This window comes from Mastigoproctus giganteus, chromosome 4 (assembly GCF_048544385.1).
Source record: "Mastigoproctus giganteus isolate SK-2022 chromosome 4, ASM4854438v1, whole genome shotgun sequence".
NCBI lineage: Eukaryota > Metazoa > Arthropoda > Arachnida > Uropygi > Thelyphonidae > Mastigoproctus > Mastigoproctus giganteus.
The window spans coordinates 10,389,458-10,398,895 of NC_143578.1; positions in this window are offsets into that span (position 1 = coordinate 10,389,458).

The following is a 9,438-nucleotide window of genomic DNA, read 5'->3' on the forward strand; positions in this document are numbered from 1 at the left end:
TAACCGGTGGTCTTCGTAGTTGGAGCGCTCCCTTGAGCAATATACATTTTGTTTTCCCTCCCGAGATATTTCGTCGGTGAACGGCCGCCCAATCCTGGAGTTTAGTTAGTGCGCAATTTTCGCGCTCCTCTAGATCAGCTCTTGTGTCACCATGCACCACCAAAACCAAATCGTCAGCAAACGCAAGGGGTTGAGTCATCCCCAAGTCCATCCCAAGGAACTCGTCCAGGACGATGGACCAAAAGAAAGGCCCCAGGACCGTTAGCCAGGTCTCCCGAACCCTGGGGGCTGCCTCGAGAGACCTGGCTAGCGACAGATTTGTACCTGGTACTAACATGGACAGTGCGGCGTCTCAGGTACTCCTTGACACGGCTATAAAGGTTGAGTGGTGCTTTGGCTTGGTGGAGTCGTCTGAGAATACTTGGTCACCACAGCCGATCAAATGCTCCAGCAAAGTCAACTGTGATGGCTAGCACATACTTGGCTTGAGTGCTTGAAGCAGTAGATATTAATTTAAGAAGACTATCTTCCGTGCTGCAACCAGCTTTGAAACCGTACTGAAGTGGAGAAACGAGGTTTTCTTTAGAGTAGCATTTTGATAACCTGTTGAGCAGAAGCCTTTCCAGAAGTTCGCCGAGGACTGGCAAAAGAGAGCAATTGGCCTATAAGATTTTGGCTGTTCAGGTGGTTTGTCTGGGTTCTTCAAGATGAGTTTAAGACATGCCTAGGTTCAAAGTGTGCCAGTTGAACACGCCATCGGTCCATTACCGACCGCCCAACTGCCTGAACAGTTCCTTGTTGACTTGACGGGTGCATAGCTTCGTACTATTTCGGCCAGATACGCTCCCCCCGTCCGCTCGAAATAACTGTAAACGGGATTCATCGGATCAGGAGACCCGTCTCCCAGCATCCAAGATCCAGTGCCGATGTTCTTTCTCCCAGTTGAGACGTAGAGTCCTGTGTCGTGGTGTTAGCAATGGGACTCTGCTGGGTGAGCGGCTCCCATAACCTATTGCGGCTAATGAACGTCTGATGGTTTTGGAGAAGACGTTTCTGGCACCTCCCTCGTTGACGTCAGAGGTGGTTTGTGCCACTGTCGCTCTCAGGTTGGTTGAAACAATGCGAGACAGACGTCAACGGCCACGTTCAGCCACCACCTTTCTCCGTCCACAGCACTGTCCACGATGAGATGTTATTCCGGAAATGGCGTATTCCCGATACACTCTTGATACTGTTGAACAGGGACGGTGTAATTTTTTGTACCACCTCCCCTATAAAGTAACCCACTATCACCCCTCTTTCAAAGTCGGTTAACTCGCTACGTTTATCCATACTGACATCGAAATATCGTCTACGTGAATGAAGTGATGCAGTGTACCTATATACCTGCCAAGTGGTGGGTTTGTCCACTAGCGGGAGTGGTGACAGTGTCATGTTGCCCAGGAAACAGGTATCCCACGAATTCTGTCGTTTCAGTGTAAGGTGCTTGGTTACAATGCCCTGTGATCCACATAATTGAGAGCTTTCCTTGTACGGTCTTCCTTTTACCGGTCTCACCATGCCAGTTGTCCTTCTTTGGTCCTTTTCAAGAAACTCAATGTCTTTTTTCCAGATGCAGTCTCCATACTTGGACACAGTGTTCCAAGTGCAATCTTACAAATGTCTTATATAGTGGGATTATGACCTTGCTATCTCTACAGGCTATTATTCAATAAATCATCCATAGGACATCATGGACTTTCTTATTCACCTGTTTACACTGCTCAGAGAACTTCACATTCGCCGTATCGTAACTTCTAGATCGCATTCTTTCTCTATTGTTTTTAATTCAACCTCACCAAATGTATAATTTGGGGTTGCTGTCCCTCAAGTGTGCCCCACCTTTGTAAAAGCAGTCTCTTCTGTTAACAAGCACAGATCACGTTGAGAAAAATTCTACCCAAAAAAACACTTGGTAACAATTGTAAATGGTCAATGTCTATGCGAGCCACAGGCCAAGAAAATCCTGTCCATATTTGAGATACATTTATAAATTTTATGGGGTAAAACTGATTACCCATTTTGTAATCTGAAAGCAGTATCCTTTCTGATTTCCTCTAGTGAGAATCCGTAGTCACTAAGATTTTTATTGTATAGATCCTCAACGCTGTCTTCTTTACTTAAATCCTTAAGAATGTCGTACGGTCAGAGCAGCAGCAGCTGGTGTCTGCATCCCACACCATGCCACAGTGTGAAGAGCATGACGTCAGCAAGGCAGGGGGTTTCCATATACGTTGTCCTCATGGCAGTCCGGATTGGAGAGGACCTGCTAGAACATCAAATACACTAAACATTTATTCTTCCTGAGTATACCGCAGTCACAATTACACAAGATCAAAAAAGTTTCCTCCCTCCTCATAGTCAAAGAGAGGAGTCATAGTCAAAGAGACGGTTCTCCTCTCTTTGACTATGACTTCATTTGAACCATAACAGAGACAGAGAGAAAAGTATTTTACTTTAGAGGTGTCACATGGATAATCTCTCCATCTGTAATCTTCAATGTCTTTAGAACTGTTACGAATTTGAAACATAATTTTACTATCAGGAAACTGAAACATAACTTTACTACCACGGTCCAGAAACAGACAGGAATACCAGACCAAGGAAAATCCCTCCACGTGATCAAAGGTTATACCCACGGAGGATATACCCATGGCGGTTATACCCACATGACCTGGGTATAACCTCCCTGCACAAGCACACTGTGGTACACACCATCCAGGTATGAACCAGCGTAAGCAGGGGTAGAGGTGTGGCGCCCAAACCACATGGAGGAATGCCGCCCCTCTGTGTTACCAGGCAAAACTGGGTGGTAGATGACTCTCATCAACCGGTGCAATACCACCACTTTGCTTATTGAAGGCTTGAAATTGTGGAACCCATGTTTAGTCTCCAGAGCTAAGTTCCAGTCAACCCTTCCCCATCTCTTCCATCATGCAGTGACTGAAGACTTTTGTATGGCGAGATCCAATCTTCCTTACATTTCGAGGGTACAGCTCTAAAATGGTGTTCGAAGGTCGGTCGCTAGTTAGTACACCGGATCGAACATATTGGTAACTCTCTAGGAGGCTTCCCGATCAGCTAGTGTATAATCTTGCTACTTCTATTCTCCCAGACAGTAACTGGTAGGGAGTCCGAGTAGTGTGTATGCGGAGGGCGGGGGGGGGGCATTGTCGAGGCCACGTTATGTCAAGGATCTCGGTATATTCTTACCATGTGTACGCCATATCCAAAAATTTCATTACTTCATACAGCATGTCCCACCAACTTTTTCTTACTATTGAATACACCATGAATTGTCAAACTAATAGAGCAAGCTTATCTGTAAAAAGATCTAAATCTTCCAAACACTTCCTACTTCATTTCACAAATATACATGGTCTCAATTCTAATCTCAACGATGTCCATTTCCACTTGCAGTCTGCCAAACGCCATGCACTTTTTCTGACAGAATCTCAGTTATTGGTTGATTCAACTACTGCTCATCTCAGATGCCCAAATTATTCACTGTATAATTGCTTTCGCCTCAAAGGTAGTACTTGTGTATATGTCCGTTCTGATATTCCCTGTCAGAGACTTGGCAATTTGGAATCTCCTCTCTTTGATCTTCTCTGGCTTAAAATCTCTCTACTTCATTGTGTCCAACTCATCTGTTGTCTCTACCGTTCTCCCAATTCCACTAATCACTTGAGCTCTTTGTCTTCCTCTCGTTGCAACTTTCTTAACAGAGGATAATTTTCCATGGTGATTTTAATGTTCACAACTCCAGCTGTCTACCGTTTTCTAGTCACACCGACCCAGCTGGACGAGATGCTGAGGTTTTTCAATTTCTAATGACCTTTCACAGATTGTTCATTTACCTACAAGAATACCGCACAATCCTAACCATACAGCCAACACGCTTGATCTTTTTTTCACAAACAACCCTTCTAAGTACACGGTCGAAGTGAGTGGTCCTTTAGGCACCTCAGATCACAACTTGGTGATGTCCCTTCTCCAATGGAGCCTTTATCTCATAGCTATTCCCAACCTCCCATTTTGTTCATCCCATTTTGCATTAAAAGAATGTAAAATGGGATGACCTCCGAGATTTCTTTTCTTCTTTTCCTTGGTCGGATTCCTTTTTCAAAATTTCTGATGTCAACTTTTGCTCAGATCGTGTCAGGGAAATTATTCTTGTAGGAATGGAATCCTTTATTCCACACTCCAATCTAAAATCCCATCCTTTATCTAAACCTTGGTTTTCCAGTAAATGTGCTAATGGTGTTCAAGAGAAGAATGTTGCATATCGTAATTGGCCGCAACTTCGCCCATCTCTGCTCCCACCTCTGTCAAAACCACATGGTTTTGTTGTCACTCCAGCCAAGGATAAAGTTGACCTGCTAGCATCCCATTTCTCTTCCAACTAATGTATTAATGATCTTGGTACAATACTTCCCACCATTCCCAAAACGCTCCATTCGATGCGTCCTGTGGTCTTCCGTCAAAAGGATGTCAGAAGGATTTTATCGAATCTTGAGGCTAAGAAATCTCCAGGTCCGGATGGTATTTCTCCACTTGTTCTCAAAACCTGTGCTCCTGAACTTACTCCTGTTCTTTGCTGCCTTTCTTCACTTTCTTATTCCAAAGGTTTTTCTCTTCTGCTTGGAAATTTGCTCATATCCAGCCAGCTCCTAAAAAACGGTGACAAGTCCCTCACATTCAATTATCGTCCCATTGCCATTACTTCTACTCTTTCTAAAGTAATGGAGAAATCAATTAACCACCAACTCTTACACTATCTAGATACCTTCAGTCTGATCAACGATCGCCAGTATGGATTCCGTCAGTGTTACCCATTTATGGACAAATTATGGACTTATGTTACCCATTTATGGACAAATTATGGACTTATGTTACCCATTTATGGACAAATTATGGACTTATGTTACCCATTTATGGACAAATTCAATGGAAAAGTTGAGTTAAACCCAAGCAGTTTCTCTTGAATCTCAAAGACTTTCGATCGTGTTTGGCATAAAGGTCCTCAAAACAAGCTTCCATCTTATGGTTTTCCAACTGTTTTTTGTAATTGGTTATCCAGTTTTCTGTCTGATCGCTCACTGAGGGTGATGGTAGATGGCTCTCTGTGTTCTAACTTCACCACTAATGCTGGTGTCCCCCAAGGTTTAGTTCTTTCCCCCACTCTTATCCTCTTGTATATTAATGACCTTCTTCCATTCAATGGAAATCCTATCCATAGTTTTGCCGATGATAGTACATTGCATTCAACTTTCCATTTTGAGAAACCTTGTCCTGCTCAATCAGCTTCAACTTCTCGAAAATCTGCTACCAATTCCTTAAATGCCAATCTTCAGGTAATTCTCCAGTGGGGCAAAGACAACTTAGTTAATTTCAACCCTTCTTAAACTCAGTCTTGTCTTATATCTCGCAAAAAGGATTCTTCTGCTCCAATGCTTATCTTTAGTGACACTCCGATTTCTAGGCAAAATGATATATCTCTTTTGGGGATTACCCTGACTTCTAATCTCTCTTGGCACAAGCACATTACAAATATTGCTTTTTCTGCATCTAAAAAACTTGGTTTTCTCTTTCGCTCTCGGCGTTACTTTTCTTCCAAACAGCTGCTCACTCTGTATAAATCGCAAATCTGCCCTGCTATGGAATATTGTTCCCACATCTGGGGTGGTGCCCCCAAAACCTCTCTCAGGCTTCTTGATTCCATTCAGAAGAGGGCAGTTAGGTTAATTAATGATTCATCTCTGACAGAGTCTCTCCACTCGCTTTCTCATAGACGTACTGTTTCTGCTGCATGCCTCTTCTACAGATACTTCCATGGGCACTGTTCTTCTGAATTGGCTTCTATAATTCCAGCTCTCTCTTTCAAAACAGTCTGAACGCGTGCTGCCACAAGCCAACATCCATTTATTGTCCAACTTCAAACTCACAGAACCAACTTTTCATCTTCCTCAGTTATTCATTGAAATGCCGTTTTCTGGAACAACCTTCCTTCATACGTATTCCCTGAAAATTACAGTCTACACAAGTTCAAGTCCGATGTCAACAAATATCTTCTTTCGTCTTCTCAACCTGTAACCCAAGCGCGGTACCAAGTACTATAGGTTCTAATACCTCTCGTGTTTGGGGTTTTCATAAAAAAAAAAAAAAAAAGGATAATATTTTATGGACATGAATATACAAAAGTGGGGAAGACTAGTACAGAGTATCTATTTGAATCCTACGAAATACTTATGAATAACGTGAAACGTTGGGTGATGGCCAGAATAACACGTCCCAAATCTGTACCACTCTCGTCACTATTCTGCAGAAGGAATTAAGGATTATACCCACTATTCTATCGTTTTCGACACGCTGCTGGAACTGTAGTGGCTTAATGTGCAGCATATGGATACACCGATACTTTTTGGTTGTTATTATATTAACCATTATACTTTTTGGTGGTTAATGTACTAACCACCAAAAAGTTTATACTTTTCCACTCTCCTTCTACTTTCACGCACTGATATTCAACCCTTGTTTATATTACTAATCTCCTCAGAAGCGATTAATATACACAACAGTCAAATTGCTCTTTAAGGTGTTTATGCTTAGTTCTACAGACCACATCTAGACTGTTCCTCATAGAGTTAATGCTTGGCGCCCTTCACCAATATAGTTGCTCTTCTTAGCACCCTCTTCAGAAGTTGATCATTTCTGAGAAATTTTTAAACGACCCATCCCATCATTTTACTGGGCCATTATCTTCTCTGCTGACTGTTTATGGAAGGGACATCCGCTGGGACAAAGTTTTCGCTCAGTGTTTCAAGCAAATTTAAAGTAAACAACTTTCCATAACAGTTTTATTACAAATATCATTCCAGATAGTCCCCATTTGGAATATACGTTTGTTACGACTTTCTTTTAATTAAAGAAAGCATTTTAAGAAGTCCACCAACGTTATCTTTTTGACATGATTGATGACATTCTTTTGGGTGTTGTGAATGGTACGAAATCGTTTCCCTTTCACTTTCATTTTTAACTTTGGAAAAAGAAAGAAGTTAGTAACAGCCAAATTTGGTGGATAGGGGAGTTGGGCTCACTAATTCTTTTTTGCGATGGAATTTTCGAAGAGGTAAACCGGAATTCGTAGTGCTGGGCGCGTTGATCTTTTCAATATTTATTAATGGTTAGTCTGTAATCAAGTCATAAAGGAAGTTAGGCAAGCGAAGGTAGATTACGAGAAATCTTTGGCAAAGGATGCTAAGAAAAACAGAAAGGACTTCTTTAGTTATATAAACTCCAGAAAGAAGGGGATGAATCAGATTGGTCCACTTGATATCGGTGGTTCGATATCAAGTGGACCAATCTACATTCACACATGTGGAGTTATTAAGGGAGAGAAATGAAAGAAGTTTATCAAACTGTAACAGAGAGCGTAATGATTTTGTAATAACTGAGAGCAAAGTGGAGGAGAAATTGTTGAAGTTAAACATAAGAAAAGCACCTGGGGTGGAGGGGATCTATCCAGTTATATTAAAGGAGGCGGCAAAGCAACTAAGCAAACCCTTAGCCATAATTATGAGAGCATCCTTGGACTCAGGGGAGGTTCCCACGGACTGGAGATGTGCAAATGTATCCCCAATTCACAAAGGGGGATCGAAGGGTAACACGAGTAATTACAGACCTGTTAGTTTGACTTCTCTTCCTTGGAAAATAATGGAGTCACTGGTTAAAAATGCATTGTAGGGTCATCTAGACAAGACGTCAGTAATAATTCAGACACAGTATGGGTTTGATAAGGGAAAGTCTTGTCTGACAAGTTTGATTGTATACTATGATGTGGTCACAAAGGAACTGGATGCAAGAATAATTTTGATATCATATATTTGGATTTTAGGAAAGCTTTTGACACTGTTGCGCATTGAAGACTACTGTAAAAATTGGAGTAGTATGGTATTAAGAGAAAGTTACTATAATGGATAAAAGGATAGTTGAGTGGGAGAAGACAAAGAGTGGTAATTAATGGACTCTGCTTTTCGTGGACTAATGTTATTAGTGAAGTCCCCCAGGGTTCGATTATGGGCTGACTGCTGTTTTGTATATTTATCAATGATATTGATGAAACTATATCAGGCTTAGTGTCGAAGTTTGCACATGATACAAAGGTTGCTCGGTTGTTAATTACAGTGTGCTACTGCAAGAGGATCTAGAAAAGTTGGGCAGATGGGCTGACAAGTGGCAACTGAAGTTTAACATTGACAAATGCAAAGTACTGCCTATGGGTAGCAATGATCCTAGAGTAACACAAATTGTGTGGTACTACACTTAAAGTGGTAGAAAATTAAAAAGACCTGGGAGTAATTGTGCAGGCAGATATGAAGTTTTCTGAGCAATGCAGACAGGCTGCCAGGGCAGGTCATGGGGACTCGTCAATGATATACAGGAATTTTTCTAGCAGGGATAAGGATGTGATTATCCCCTTGTATAAGGCAATGGTCAGGCCACACCTTGAGTACTGTACACAGGTGTGGAGGTCTCATTTTAAAGAGGGTGTAGAGTTGATTGAGCGTGTACAGAGAAAGGCAACAAGATTGGTGAGGGGAAGGAAGGGTTGCTCTTAGGAAGAAAGGCTTAAGTTGTGCAAATTGCAGCGGCTGGAGACTATACACCTGCAAGGTGATCTGATTGTGGTGTATAAGGATGCAAAAAATACAGCTTAAAAATATCCTTTATGGAAGACTGTGATTTTGTTCATAGCGGAAGAAAGTCCTGTCGTTGGGAAATCAACCACATGCTTTTTGCCATAAATCCCGTGCTTTTTGCCATAAACTCTTCATAAGGAAATAGTCCTCATGACAAACAGAGCGATAAAATATTGTCATAATATCATCATTAGGAAGCAGTCCTCATAACAAACAGAGCTATAAAACATCTACAATATTTCCGTCCTTGCATCAGACCAAACTGAATCCCACGTGTGATGTGTTCCGAAGTCGTTTCTGTTACAGTGTAGGGCCCCTTGCTGGACAATGTTTAATATGAACAACGTGATTTCTAGGCAAGTTTCAAACACTAAGATAGGAATCCAGAAAGGCTGGGATTTATATGAGCGTCTAGTGGTTTATTTAGGACTGAATCCTGTGTTCTTAAATTTACTCTGAGAAGTAAAGAGTAAACTGCAACATCAAGATGCGCGTTGTTCTCTACTCTGCCCCCCTTTCCAGATGGCAGGGTTCTAGAGCGGCCGCAAGACAATGGTTCTTTAAATAACTTATTTAGTGCTGAGAACAGTGTATAAAGAGAGAATGGTGAAGAGGAAAGAGGGGTAAACAAATAAAACTTGGTTTATTATATATGCACAAATTACACATTTGCCTGGACGTATTGCTGCAAAGAACA